This window comes from Tamandua tetradactyla, chromosome 15, assembly GCF_023851605.1.
Source record: "Tamandua tetradactyla isolate mTamTet1 chromosome 15, mTamTet1.pri, whole genome shotgun sequence".
Classification (NCBI taxonomy): Eukaryota; Metazoa; Chordata; class Mammalia; order Pilosa; family Myrmecophagidae; genus Tamandua; species Tamandua tetradactyla.
In genome coordinates this window covers 66,626,535-66,640,250 of record NC_135341.1, presented here as the reverse complement: position 1 = coordinate 66,640,250, position 13,716 = coordinate 66,626,535, and the positions used below count along the sequence as shown (strand labels likewise).

Here is a 13,716-nt window from a genome sequence, read left to right as displayed (position 1 = left end):
TGTGAAAAAACAAAAGCAGAAATGAGAGGAGGTTATTACCACAGACCCTAAAGAAAAAAAAATCATAAGAGGATATTATGAACAACTATATGCCAACAAATTAGACAAGTTAGATTAAATGGACAAATTCCTGGAAACACACAAATAAGCTGCACTGACTCAAGAAGTAGAAGATCTCAACAAAACAATCACAAGTGAAGAGAGTCAACCAGTCATCAAATATCTGCCTATAAAGAAAGGCCCAGGGACAGATGGCTTTACAGGGGAATTTTATCAAACATTCCAAAAGGAACTAACACCAATCCTGCTTAGACTTCTCCAAAAAAATTAAGAAAATGGAACATTACCTAACTCATTTTATGAAGCCAATATCACTTTAATAACAAAACTGGATAAAGATGCAACAAGAAAGGAAAACTAAAACCAATCTCCCTAATGAACATAAATGCAAAAATTCCTAACAAATTATTAGCAAATAGAATCCAACAGCACAATAAAATGATTATATACCATGACCAAGTGGGGTTTATACCAAGAATGCAAAGATGCTTCAATACAAGAAAATCAGTTAATGTAATACAGCACATTAACAAATCAAAAGGATAAAATAATATGATCATCTGGATTGATGCTGAAAAAGCATTTGACAAAATTCAACATCCCTTTCTGATAAAAAAAACACTTCAAAAGGTAGAAATCAAAGTTAACTTCTTCAATATGATAAACAGCATATATGAGAAACCGATAGTGCTCAATGGTAAGAGACCGAAAGCTTTCTCCCTAAGATCAGGAATGAGATAAGAATGCCCTTTGTCACCACTATTATTCAACTTTGCATGAGAAACTCTAACTAGAACAATCAGGCAGGAAAAAGAAATAAAAGGTATCCAAATTGGAAAGGAAGAAGGGAAATTTTCATTATTTGCAGACGACATGATAGTATACTTGGAAAATCTTGAGAAATCTACAACAAACTTACCTGAACTAACAAACAAATTCAGCAAGGTGGCAGGTTATAAAATTAATGTGCAAAAATCAGTAATTTTCTACACACAAGCAATGACCTAACTGAGGACTCGATTAAGGACAAAATACCATTCCAAATAGCAACTAAAAGACTCAAGTATCTAGGAATGAACTTACCTAAGGATGTGAAGGACTTCTACACAGAGAAATGCATAACATTGCTAAAAGAAATCAAAGAAGATCTAAATAGGTGGAAAGACATTCCATGCTCATGGATAAGAAGGTTAACTATAGTTAAGATGTCAACTCTACCCAAATTGACCTACAGATTCAACATAGTACCAATCAAAATTCCAACAACCTACTTTGAAGACTTAGAAAAGCTAGTTACCAAATTCATCTGGAAGGGAAAAAGACCCTGAATAGCTAAAAGCATCCTAAAAAAAGAAGAATGAAGTGAGAGGATTATCATTCCCAATTTTAAAACTTATTGTAAAGCTACAGTGGTCAAAACAGCATGGTACTGGCACAAAGATGGAAGAATTGACCAATGGAATTGAATCAAGAGTGCAGAAATAGAGCACCAAATCTATGGTCAATTGATCTTTAACAAGCCCCTCAAATCTATTGAACTGGGACAAAATAGTCTTTTCAGTAAATGGGAATGGGAGAAACAAATATCAATAGCCAGAAGAATAAAAGAGGACCCTTACCTTACACCCTATACAAAAATTAACTCAAATTGGATCAAACACCTAAATATAAGAACCAGTGCCATAAAGCTCCTGGAAGAAAACGTATTGAAACATCTTCAAGAATTAGCAGTAGGAGGTAACTTCCTAAACTTTACACCCAAAGCACAAGCAACAACAACAAAAAAATAAATAAATAGATAAATGGGAATGCCTCAAAATCAAATGCTTTTGTGCCTCAAAAGACTGCCAAAAAGGTGAAGAGACAGCCAATTCAATGGGGGAAAATATTTGGAAATCTCATATCAGATAAAGGTTTGATATCCTGTATACATAAAGAAATCATACAACTCAACAACAAAAGAACAAACATCCCAATTATAAAATGGGCCGAAGATAAATAGACATTTTTCTGAAGAATAAATACAGATGGCTAAAAAGCACATGAAGAGATGCTCATTCTCATTAGCTATAATGGTAATGCAGATCAAGACTACAATGTGATACCACCTCACACCTATGAGAATGGCTGCTATTAAACAAACAGGAAACTACAAATGTTGGAGAGGATGTGGAGTAATTGGGACACTTACGCACTGCTGGTGGGATTGTATAATGGTATAGCCTCTATGGAAGACAATCTGACGGTTCCTCGGAAAACTATATATCGAGTTGCCCTATGACCTGGCAATGGCACTACTCAGTACATACCCAGAAAAGCTGAAAGCAGTGACACACACAAACAGACATTTTCACAACAATATTCATAGTAGCATTATTCGCAATCACCAAAAGATGGAAACAATCCAAGTGCCCATCAACAGATGAGTAGAGTAACAAAATGCTGTATATACATATGATGGACTATTATGCAGCAGTAAGATAAAATGACATCCTGAAGCATGTGACAAGATGGATGAGCCTTGAGGACATAATGCTGAATGAAATAAGCCTGAAACAGAAGGTTTAGGCTACTGTATGATTCCACTTTTATGACCATGGTAAAGGTAAAATCAGTGGCTAATAATACAGACTATAGGGGAACTAGCGTTACACAGAAGCTTGAGATGGGTGAACATTTAGCTAATGAGGTTGAACTTAATTGTAAAGCAATAGATAGAAGTTAAGGCAGTTCACTAGCGGGTCCATAAATATTACCATATTGAAGGTGAACATGATTGAAAGGGGTTATATAGATTCATATGCCCCATGAATTAACAAAACAAATATAAATCAGTTCTTGAATGAACTACTGCAAAGATGTGAATCTTGTGAAAAGAGTGTATAATTTCAGAGTATAGGGGGATACCTGCTGTTGCATGTTATGTGCTATGTTTAACAAGAAAATATCAACCTTACTGCAGCAGTACCAGGGATACAGACTGGGTGGAGGGACAAGAGTTAGGGGGAGATTTGAATATTCTGTCTGGTGAGGGTGTGTTTATTGGTTATCTTTCTCTTGGGGACAATGAAATTATCTAAAATTGAGAATGTTGATGGACTGTTGACTTTGGACATGAGACCCAGTAGATGGAGGTGGCTGAAAGATGCACTGACTTAGAAGCAGATTGGTGAACCATGGTGTATACATATGACCAAACATTATGCTGCTACAAAAACGAATGAAGTTGTAAGGCATGCAAAAATGTGAATGAACATTTGGGACATTTGGTAATGCAAAATAAGCCAGAAACAAAAGAGCAGATGTTGCATGATCTCATTTAGAAAGTCCTTATAAGAAAACTGGGGCCTCAATTGTAATCTCTTACAGCATTCATCATTTAGTTCAGAGCAGTAATTTTTACTTCAAGATTTTGAGAAGCTGTTTTATATATGTGTAAACTGGAATTTAGAGATAAGAATGAAGCTGATCAGGTCAGGATTAGGTAATTCAGAATACAGGGGTAAGGAAGACCTTGTCTGCATTTTACAACTTCACCTACTCTTTGAGACCAAGGGAAGAAAGGTTTAGTTTGCCCAGAAACTAAATTTTCTGTAGCACATAATCTAACTTAACTTGTCTGGATAGATCATTTAAACAGACTGTCCAGAAAAAGAATGAGAGCCTTTAATCTTTGTATAGTTTAATGTAATGCCTAGATACATCCCAGAGTATATTAAGCAAATAATCAAAAAGCATCGGCAAAGTCCCTTAAGGGATGGGAGAAAAAATATGGAACTATTAATCTTTACCTCTGGGGAATCCCCTGATACTGATTCAAACATCAGGGACACCCAACACAATAGGCCAAGTCCTTGATCTTGAGGCTTGCTCTTGGGAAGCTTATGTATGTAGTGGAGAAGCTTAGCCTACCTATAAATATGTCTAAAAGTCAGGTCAAGAGGGCCTCTTTGGTTGCTCAGATGTGACCTCTCTCTCTCTCTAAGCCCAACTCTACAAGTGAAATCATTGCCCTTCCCCCTATGTGGGACATGATAGTCAAGGGTGAAAGTCTCCCTGGCAGTGTGGGAGATGACTCCCAGGTATGAGACTGGCCCTGGCACTGTGGGATCAACAATGCCATCCTGATCAAAAGGGGGAGAAGAAGTGTAACAAATAAGGTATCAGTGGCTGGGAAAGTTCAATTAGAGTCAAAAGGCTATTTGGAGGTCACTCTTACACAAGCTTCAGTTAAACATTGCTACCTATCATAACTTGTCAAACCTCAACTAAAATCATTCCTGCCAATCCTAAAGAATACCTATGGCATTATATAAGATTCTACAAAGGTTCCATGCACTAGTGTTAACGTTCCAGAAACTACAACATGGGTCCTTGAACCAGAAAAGTACTGAAATGTAGAGGGGTCAGTCTCTCTAGAACATCAACTAGTTCCAACCCCCTACCCCATAGTATCAGTACCCCTTTCAACATGAAAAAGTTAGAATGAGCATAGCCCAAATACCCCTAAAGAGTAAGAGACAGATCAAAGATGATGGTGGAATTATTCAGAGAAGGTAGGGTTTAAAAAGGAGTATGATTTCTGAATCATTATATTGATATTTCTTTTAATCTCCAATACCAGAGAGCAATTAGAAGTAAAAACCTAGAAGTGTGGAGTTGTAACCCATACCAAACTCTGAAACTTGTTCTACAACTAATTTTGCAATGCACTTTGAACTTTACTGCTTTTTTTGTATATGTGTTCACTTATAACAAAAAGAAAAAAAAACAGAAGTAAGAGTATAAAATAGATGATAGAATTTAACAAGTGAATATGACTGCTGGATCATTATATTGATATTTCTTTTGTTCCCGGGGTCTTGGCGCAACTAAAAGAAAAAAGAAAAATCATGGAACTGTAACCTATACCAAATTTAAAATCGGTTCTATAACTGCTTGTTAAAATGCACTTGGAAATTTGTTGTTTTTTTGTATATATGTTATATTTCACATTAAAAAAGTGAATGGTGCACTATGATTAAATATACAAAAAAGGAAGTTGACAATTTATAAGAACATAAACTGAAATACTACATTTTTCTTCTCACTAGTTTTTATTTTCTCTTTTTCTCTATTTCAAGAATTGGAATCAACTTGCAATTAACAGGTTGAGCCATGAGAGGTAAATTTTCCTTAGGGAATGAAACTCTTTAGCTTTCCTCACTACCAATTTCCAAAGGAAGAGATAGGACCTTGCTCCTTTATCCGTCAATTCTGACCCAAACATAAGTCTCCAGAAGCATTGAGCACAGAATATGTTATATCTTTATTTTTTTTATCCCTTTCTTCACTCGACTGTGCATTCTTTAAGGGCAGAGATTTTTGTCTCTATATTCATCTTACTCATATCTGTTCTCCTGGCAAGTTTTAAATAATTATATTAATATTAAAAGTAAACCTTACTTTGCTGTGTTTTCTTGCCTGCCAAATCCAGTGTTCACTAGTCTTCCCCTCCTGAAGTGGGTTCCTCTGTTACCAACAGAGATCAAATAGAAAAAAACATCTTTAAAAAGGAAAGCAAATAGAACATTAATGGAAGCAGGAAAGGGGAAATAGGGGGTAGAGTCCCAATTCAATAGAACCACAAATCCCAAAGACCAGTTAAGAAAAAAATAATAGTTCCCAGGAAAGATATTATGGCAGATTCAGAGATGGCAAGGAGTGGACTGATTTGAGAGGCCTTATTGACTAATGGAATAGGTGATTTTGGACGTTACTGGAGTTGATTAAGGAGTGGATGCCATTAAGGATAACTTTGAGTCTTGGTTTTCTCAAGTCAGTGCCTGTCACAGATATGGGCACTTGGGGAATGTTGAAGATGTTCGGTTTAGGCAGAAAGTTAATAGATTTGGATAAGATATTTGTGATGTCTTTGAAACAAGGAGATGGAGATGGCAGCAGGCAGTTGAACAAAAGGTTTGAAACTGAGAGGACATAGGTATGATAGGACATATTAAACAACCAGCTCTCCAGGGGTAAAAAGGCCTGAGTCATAGAATTTACCATTCTCCACAGTATAAATACTCCACCATAGCCAATTTCAAGCTGCCAACATAGCTTAGGGAGAGATGTACACAATTGCTTCTTGAAAGTGGGTGCAAGCTGGCTTCAGTGCATTCCTGGATCTGTGACGTAGATATACATAAGTGATTCATTGGTGGTTTGATGGCAATTGAAGCTAGAAGTTTATATTGATTCATTTGGGGAAAGCATAGGGTGTAGAGAATGTCATCTTGAGTTATTACACTATTAGCAGGGTAAAGGTCAATGAGCAAGTGAAGGAGGCTGAGAGGAAGCAGGGTTGGTGGTGGTGGGGAGTGGTGGCAATGTAAAGAGTAGAAGGTAACAAGAAGCCATGATTCAAGAGAAAGGAAATAGTTAAATGAGTCGAGTACTCATGAAAAGTGAAGAAAATTCCTTCGGATGAGAGATGAATTTGAACATCTTTCCCTTCTGTTTAACTTGTGTTTTATTTTTTATTAAAATTTTAATCCAGGGAGTGCATTATAATTGCGAAAAGAAAAGAAATATGATTAGAATTTGCATCTGTTCCATAAATTAGCTTAGAGCTTTCACTGTAGGCCACTGTATCTCCTACTCCTTATCAAGGTCATATGAAGGTTATAGAATGAAGAATAGCTTCTCCTTATCAAAAAGAAAGGAAGGAAGGGAGGGGGGCAGGGAGGAAGAGACAAAGAGAGAAAGAAAAGAAAGAAAAAGGAAAGGAAGGAAGAAAGTAAGGAAGGAAGGAAGAAAAAGAAAGAAAAAGAGCAATGGAAAGGAAAAGAAAAGCTTGGGGGTGGTATGGAAACTATGGCTTACATGTCTCATTGAAAAGCCTATCTGCATCAGTCTGAAGTTAATAAAATCCCTCTAGGTGTTTACTAAAAATGGGACCTTATGTTTTATCTAACTTCCAAATTTACCTTTTCCATAATTTTATCATAACTTTTGGTTATTTGAGCATCTTTTCCTCATCCATAGATGTTTACTATCACCACCTCACACCCTCCCAGAAATTCCATTTCTATACTGAAATATTTGAGGTTTTCAATGACAGGGAATTGATAAGAGTTTAGATCATATTTTTTGATTATTTATGTTCAAAACATCATACATTTCATTTTAGAGCTCATTTTTAGAAATACTCCTTTTCACTAATTACAAATTAAGAAATGTTCACATTTGAAAATTTATTAAATTCAAAAAATATGCAGAAGAAAATAAGTATCCATTTATCTGTACACAGATACTGTTAATAACAGTTCATTTCAGACAATCAATTATAGTTTGTATGCACTATGGTATATATTGTTTTATATTAGAATGTTACAGAATTTTTTGTATTCTGAATTTTTGTTTAACATTATACTATCAACATCTTGCTCATGCCCTTAAAATTCTGCAAGATATAATTTTAAATTTTGAATGATATCTTCTGAGTATTCCATATTTATTTAAACATTCTCCTATTTTTGGATATTTACATGGTTTCTGAAAGCTTTCATTATTATGAATAGAATTGCAATGAGCATCCTCTTCCATTAGCTTTTGTACTTATTACTCATTGCTTCCTTGGATAAAGTCCTAGAATTAATTACTGGGTAAAAGTATAGAAATGCAGCAAAGAATTTTGGTACAACCTGTTCATTTGCTTTCCCAAAAGTTTGCGTGTGAGTGCCTGTGTTTACACATCAGCACTCTGTGTGAATGTTTATTTTCATCCCATCATCAGCAGCACTGAGTATTATCTTTTATGAAAAGGAATATATATGCCTGTGTATGTGTGTGTGTATTGTATAGGTGTATTTGTATGTGTGTATATCCTACTGGATAAGCAGTGACCAACCCATCATTATTATTCTCATTTTTCTTTTATTAACCAAGGTTAATATTTTTTATAGAACATATTTTATGTTTTGTGAATTCCTCTTCATATCCCTTGTTCAATTTTTTATTGATGTGTAACATTTTACCTTACCTAAGGAATTAGATATAATTTAGAGGTAACTGAAAGAATAAATTTTATTTGAGCTTTTACAAGAATAACTTCAAAATGGAGCATTGGCAATTGCCAAAAAAGGGAAAAATAAAGAAAATTATATGAATATATAAAAGTGGCATTGAGAAATCATGAACACCAAAAGAAAAGCACTATTCTTTGAAGCTATTATGACCCTGTAAGGAAGGTGTATTTACTATCCCTTTGAACAGAGACTGACGTTTTTTTCTTCTCTCCGTGGGTGCTGTTGGTTTTTAGAGTGAAGGCTAGTTTCAGAAGTGTTCCCAGTTTCCTACCATCACCACTGAGCAGTGATGCAGAGAGACCTTTGCAAACCATAGCTGCAAGCTTTAGATATGATTCTCTAGTTCTCCCTTGGCCTCCAAACATGGCACTTCCTCAGCCTTTTCACCTCCTGGGATCATGTTGCCAATAATGTCTTTGGGATAAATTTGAATTCATCAGGCTGGAATTTAATTACATTATGTAAACTAGAAAATGTCCCCACTAGGCTTTGAGGGAGTAGCTTCTGTATGCAATTCCAAAGCTCTGCTTTGTTTAAAATATTTGCATTTTGATAAATCCACTCTGACTCTAAACCCTTTTTTTGATCTTTGTCAGGAACTCATTTTTATCACATCAGCCTGAATTTACTTTTTCAAAATAAATATTTTCAAAATTTTGCATTAGATCCTCCCCTCTAGTCCACATCCACCCTAAATGACTTACTCTTAACCCTGGTTGGGACAGGACGGTGAGGCAAGTGGGCAAAGCCCTGTTTTTCATGGGTTACCATGGCTCCACAGAAGTTGACAGATAAAACAGCAAGTTCTAAATAGAGGGTATTGATAGTGCCTGTGACAGAAAGGCTTTCTGAGTGATCAGACAGGGAGAAATAAATCATCTGAAGCACAATACGGACTCCGCACTCACGTTCGTTATGGTATTTGCCAAGTTGCTCACAGGCAGATCCCATTGTAGATTGTATCATTGGCCCTGATTTTTAATAACTCCACCCCCCACCCCAGAACCTTGCTTGCTCTTTACCCTAACTCTGTGGCTCCTCCTGCCAACAGCGTGTTGTATTTCACCCCATGCTTTACTGTGGCCTTGACTTTGTGACCAATTTTGGTTAAAAGGATGAGGTGTTGAATATTTGGACCTGGCTCTCCTATGCCTCTGCCCTCACTAGGAGAAGACCCTGTCCTGGTAAGCTTCTTGGTCCAGGAAGGATGAGAGGCCTGTGGAGCAGAGACACCTTCATTCAGGCCTCTGGTGGGAAACAGAACTGCCCAGCAACCAAAGTCTGAAGCAAACCTGCCCAGCTGAGCCAAGTCTAGATCAACTGAGCCCCCACCAATATGCAGCAAATATAATAATAAAGATTTAAAGTATTTGCTATTTTAAATCAATAAGACCTGGGATGGTTTGTTAAACAGTAATAGCTACCTAACGGTGCTAGAGTAATGTCCTTAGAAAGTTTAACATCTAAAACCTAGCTACATAATGAAAAAAAAAATTTTAAGCACCTCAGTTAGAAAGAAAGCCAGTCAATATCCCTCATTTAGGAATAGTGATGTTCAGTTTTCTCAGGGTCGTGTTTCTTCCTCCTGAGATGTGTCTCCCTCTGGAAGCATTTTTTATTGGCTTTTAAAGAAACATTTCTCACCACAAAAACACATTTTCTTATTTTGTTCTTTTGTTCCCCTCCACACACTTCACCATCTCTCTTCAAAGCTCACCCCCACTATTTCACTTTTTCCCTTCCCACAGGGATGCAAAGAGCCTGAGTGAAAGGTGGCAATGCTTGAGCTGAAAAATAAGGCAAGCCTTACCATTTCCTCTTCAACTCACAGGGGTAATCTGAGAATTGAAGCACTGCATACCCAGTCAAGCAAGTTTTCACTCCTGGCTCTTAAAAGACGCAGGGAAACAATTCTATTCAGGGCATGCCTCATGAAAATCAAAATACACAATCAAAGACCCCCCAAAAAATAAGTATATCTGTCTTAAATGAGGCAGAAACATCACATTGCATGCCTTTCTATCATTTCTGATTTCTCGCAATAGAAAAAGTGGGTATTTCTTTTATGATTTAATTAAAAATAAATTAAAGAGGGTGGGCCATGGTAGCTCAGCAGGCAGAGTTCCTGTGTGCCACGCCGGAGACCCAGGTTCAATTCCTGGTGTACCTGCCCACGTAAAAATAAATAAATAATTAATTAATTAAAGAATCCAAACTCTCCCAACTATTGTGTTTGACTCAGTTTTACAAAATCAATAAGCCACTTATGGTCAAGTGTTTTGTAAACAGCCAGCAAATTCAAGGAGAAATATTCTGATGAAAAGACTTTTTTAATGAAACAAAATCACCGTCTGGCATGTAGTCTGGAACATTACTCTATGTGGACCAGATCCTATTAATATCCCTGCTTTTCTAAAGACAACAAACCTAGACTGTTTCCGTAGGCAGAACAAATCTTCCCCACTGAGAACCCAGGTTGGAAAAGGAGATATTCTTTTAGCAGCCTTCAGGAAGTGGTGATCTGGTGGTGGCTGATATGAACAGAAGCAAACATACCCCTTTTAGCCTGCAGCAGCACACACACAAAAAATCAACCATAGTCATGGCTGAGACATAGACAACTGCCTACCAGTTAATCAGCTGCATATATTACCTTCTCAGCTCCATTGGTAAAGCCACAAGTGTTGGTGGACACCATAGGGCATTTCAGGAGAGAAAAATTCCTGATGCTCTAGATTCGGTGTTATAAAATCAAGCAGATCATTCAAATAGCTTTCTATCTCAGTGACGATAAGCCCCTAGTGGTTCAAAGGTTTGTATCCTGAAACATATCTAAACTGGCTTCCATGGAGAAAGAATATAATTTGCTTTTTACTGCTTTTGAAGAATGGGAGGGGAAAAAAAGCATTAAAGAAGGTTGATTGTTGCCTCTCTAGAAATTGTATGGCCTAAAGCCTAATAATTAGTTACTATATTTGTCAATATAATTAATTGCATTAATTGTCAGCATAATTAGCAAGTTTAAAACATTGATTTTTTTATAGAAGTTATTTCTGAAAAATAGAAATAAAATGAATTCTTCTGGCTTTAATTTCCACCGTAGAGAAAAAGAAGGGCATAGGGAATTAGCATTTACTGAATACTTTTGAATACCACCCATTTTATATGGAGAAAACCCTTTAATACGGTACTGTAAAAATCTACGACAGATGAACTGATATATAGGACATAAAACTCATCTCTATTTAGAGCTGCATGGTCTCAGTTCAAAGTCATGTTATATTAGCTTCTGAGTGTGGACTCAGATTTAGCAGATTCTATAGACTGTTGAAAAGTGCAGGGATCTATTAGCTCAAATAGACTAAACAACCTCATCTTTTGCTCTCACTTTTATCTTCTTAGACTTAGTCAAAAATTAAATTAGCATATAAACAGACAAGCAAAAAACATACTCAAGAAACCCTGACTCCAAATGTCATCTTCAGGCATCGTCTTACAGGCTGAGAGAATAAAGAAAGTCAGGATTATTCATTGTGTTATGTGAAAGTGACTTTCAGGTTTTCTCTAGCATTTGAGGGATGCACCCTCACTCACACAGAAATGCACACGGGCGTCTGCACCCCAGGAGAGTCAATCATGCCAGAAGCAGCAGCGAACACTTACTTATCACTTATCATGTGCCAGGCTTCCTTCTATGTATTCTACTTATACTGACTATTTCAATCTTCCTAACTCTCCCAGGAAACAGGTTTCACACATTTCAGAGAAAAGTGGTACTGATGGCCAGAGTGAATATTGGGGAAGAGCGTACTGTCATTGCAACTTCTACCAGGTTAGTTATGTCACAGCTTACTGGGATTTCCTCTGACATTACATTTTCCCCTCTTTTTCACGTGCCTTTTGTTCTCCTGCTCAGCCTGTGTAGCCTTCTTTCTCAATACCTTCTTCATGTGGATATAATATACGTCTGTACTATTTACTGGGATTGTTTATTTACTGAAAAATATGAATGTTTCCTTTCTTGATTTTAAGAGTGGGTTTGTTGAACACTTTTTCTTTCTCTTTGAATAACTGAGATATGTTAGGGACCCATAGTCTTTCACATATGAAATGAAAATGCTACTAAGACACACACTATTTTTCATATATACTAAGGCTACTTGTGTGGCATTAGTGTCCCTAACAACAGGCAAGTAGGAAACCCAGAGGACTAGAGGGAGCGACCACATTGTCTTGAAATAACTCCCTTTTCTCCAACTTTCATCTGAGGAAGGATTTCCTGGATGTTTCTCTATCAGGTGACGAATAAAAGTATTCAAACATTAATAACAAAACAACAACAAAACCAAAGGAGATCCCATGAGATTCCATCTATTGTGACTTCTGGTTGTTTACTTCCAAAGCTGTAACAGCAATTACTTAGGATATGAGCATTTGAAGTAAATCGATTTTAGTTCCACCACACTTGTGAAATTTTGAGGCAATGATTTCAATGGATTCCCTCAGATTGAGATGGAGAAGTTAGAAGATTATAACAAATAGAAATCACTCAGAAAAGATAGGTAAGGTCAGCTCTTTAAGAAAATAGAAAAAAAGGGGGGAGGTGTACAAGAGAAGTGTAAAGGCAGAGAATTAGGTAGCTATTTCTTTATTTCAAAGATAGAGAAAGGAGAGGAGAAGAACAGATTTCATAAAAAGTAAATAAAATAAAAGAGCAGTTTCATAGAAAGCGTTGTCAAGGAGGTTTAGGAGATAGAAATCTAAATCTTGCTTGCCTAGGTAGGATGTGTAGCCCTTCTACATCTAAAATGGAGACAATATATAAAATATGCCCCCAAAATGCACAATCTATTTCTATCCCCCACCTTGAACTTTACCTGGAAGCAAAACTTGTACAGCAAATATTAAATGTGTCAAAAACCTTGCCAAGGATTCCAAATGCTTGATCTTTCATATCAGATGTAATATTTTGAGAAAACAAATAATTACTTATAGAAAACTTTTTTGAAGAGTGGCTCCTTTTTAAGTCATTTGGGAAAAAGGTTTCATGAATCCTAGGGCTAATAATACCTCATAGAAATTCAGGCCAGAGGATGACTAAGGATTTCTTGTTGCTCTTGACGACGTAAGCCAGACACCTTGAACAAACACTTAAGTCTTGTTACTATTATGAGGCCGGCACTCATAAAATCAACGGTTATAAATATCTCAGCTGCATGGGTTTTGGAGGCTCATCTTTTTACCAGACTGACAGAGAAAAGTTCTTAAAAGTAGACCTCTGGCCTACGGGTTAAGATGAATCAAATCATCGACCTCTCCAGCAATGGCATCTGACCCAGATAAAAGCTCTAGCAATAAAATGAAAACTGAAAGGACTAAATGGGGATGGAATAACTAGCAACTGTACTCTGATCTTCACTCCTTAAGCTCATGAAAATTGCCTCTATCAACAAAATAGATACTTTATGATCTTGGTTTTCTCTCATCTCTGCCAGGGGGAAGACTCAGACTCATCTGTGCCATTTACCCTACACTCTTCCACACCCTGATGATAAGGGAGTCATTTCATGACTTAGAACAAAGCCTG

At 36.6% G+C, this 13,716-nt stretch overlaps 1 long non-coding RNA gene across 1 annotated transcript in view; it reads left to right on the top strand.

Moving 5' to 3' along the window:
* Positions 1-13,716, top strand: part of LOC143658028 (uncharacterized) — a 65,883-nt gene that overhangs the window by 8,721 nt on the left and 43,446 nt on the right. Inside the window, exon 2 of the long non-coding RNA XR_013163079.1 lies at positions 11,871-11,961. This is a non-coding gene — a long non-coding RNA (uncharacterized LOC143658028). The remainder of the gene's footprint in view (positions 1-11,870; positions 11,962-13,716) is intronic.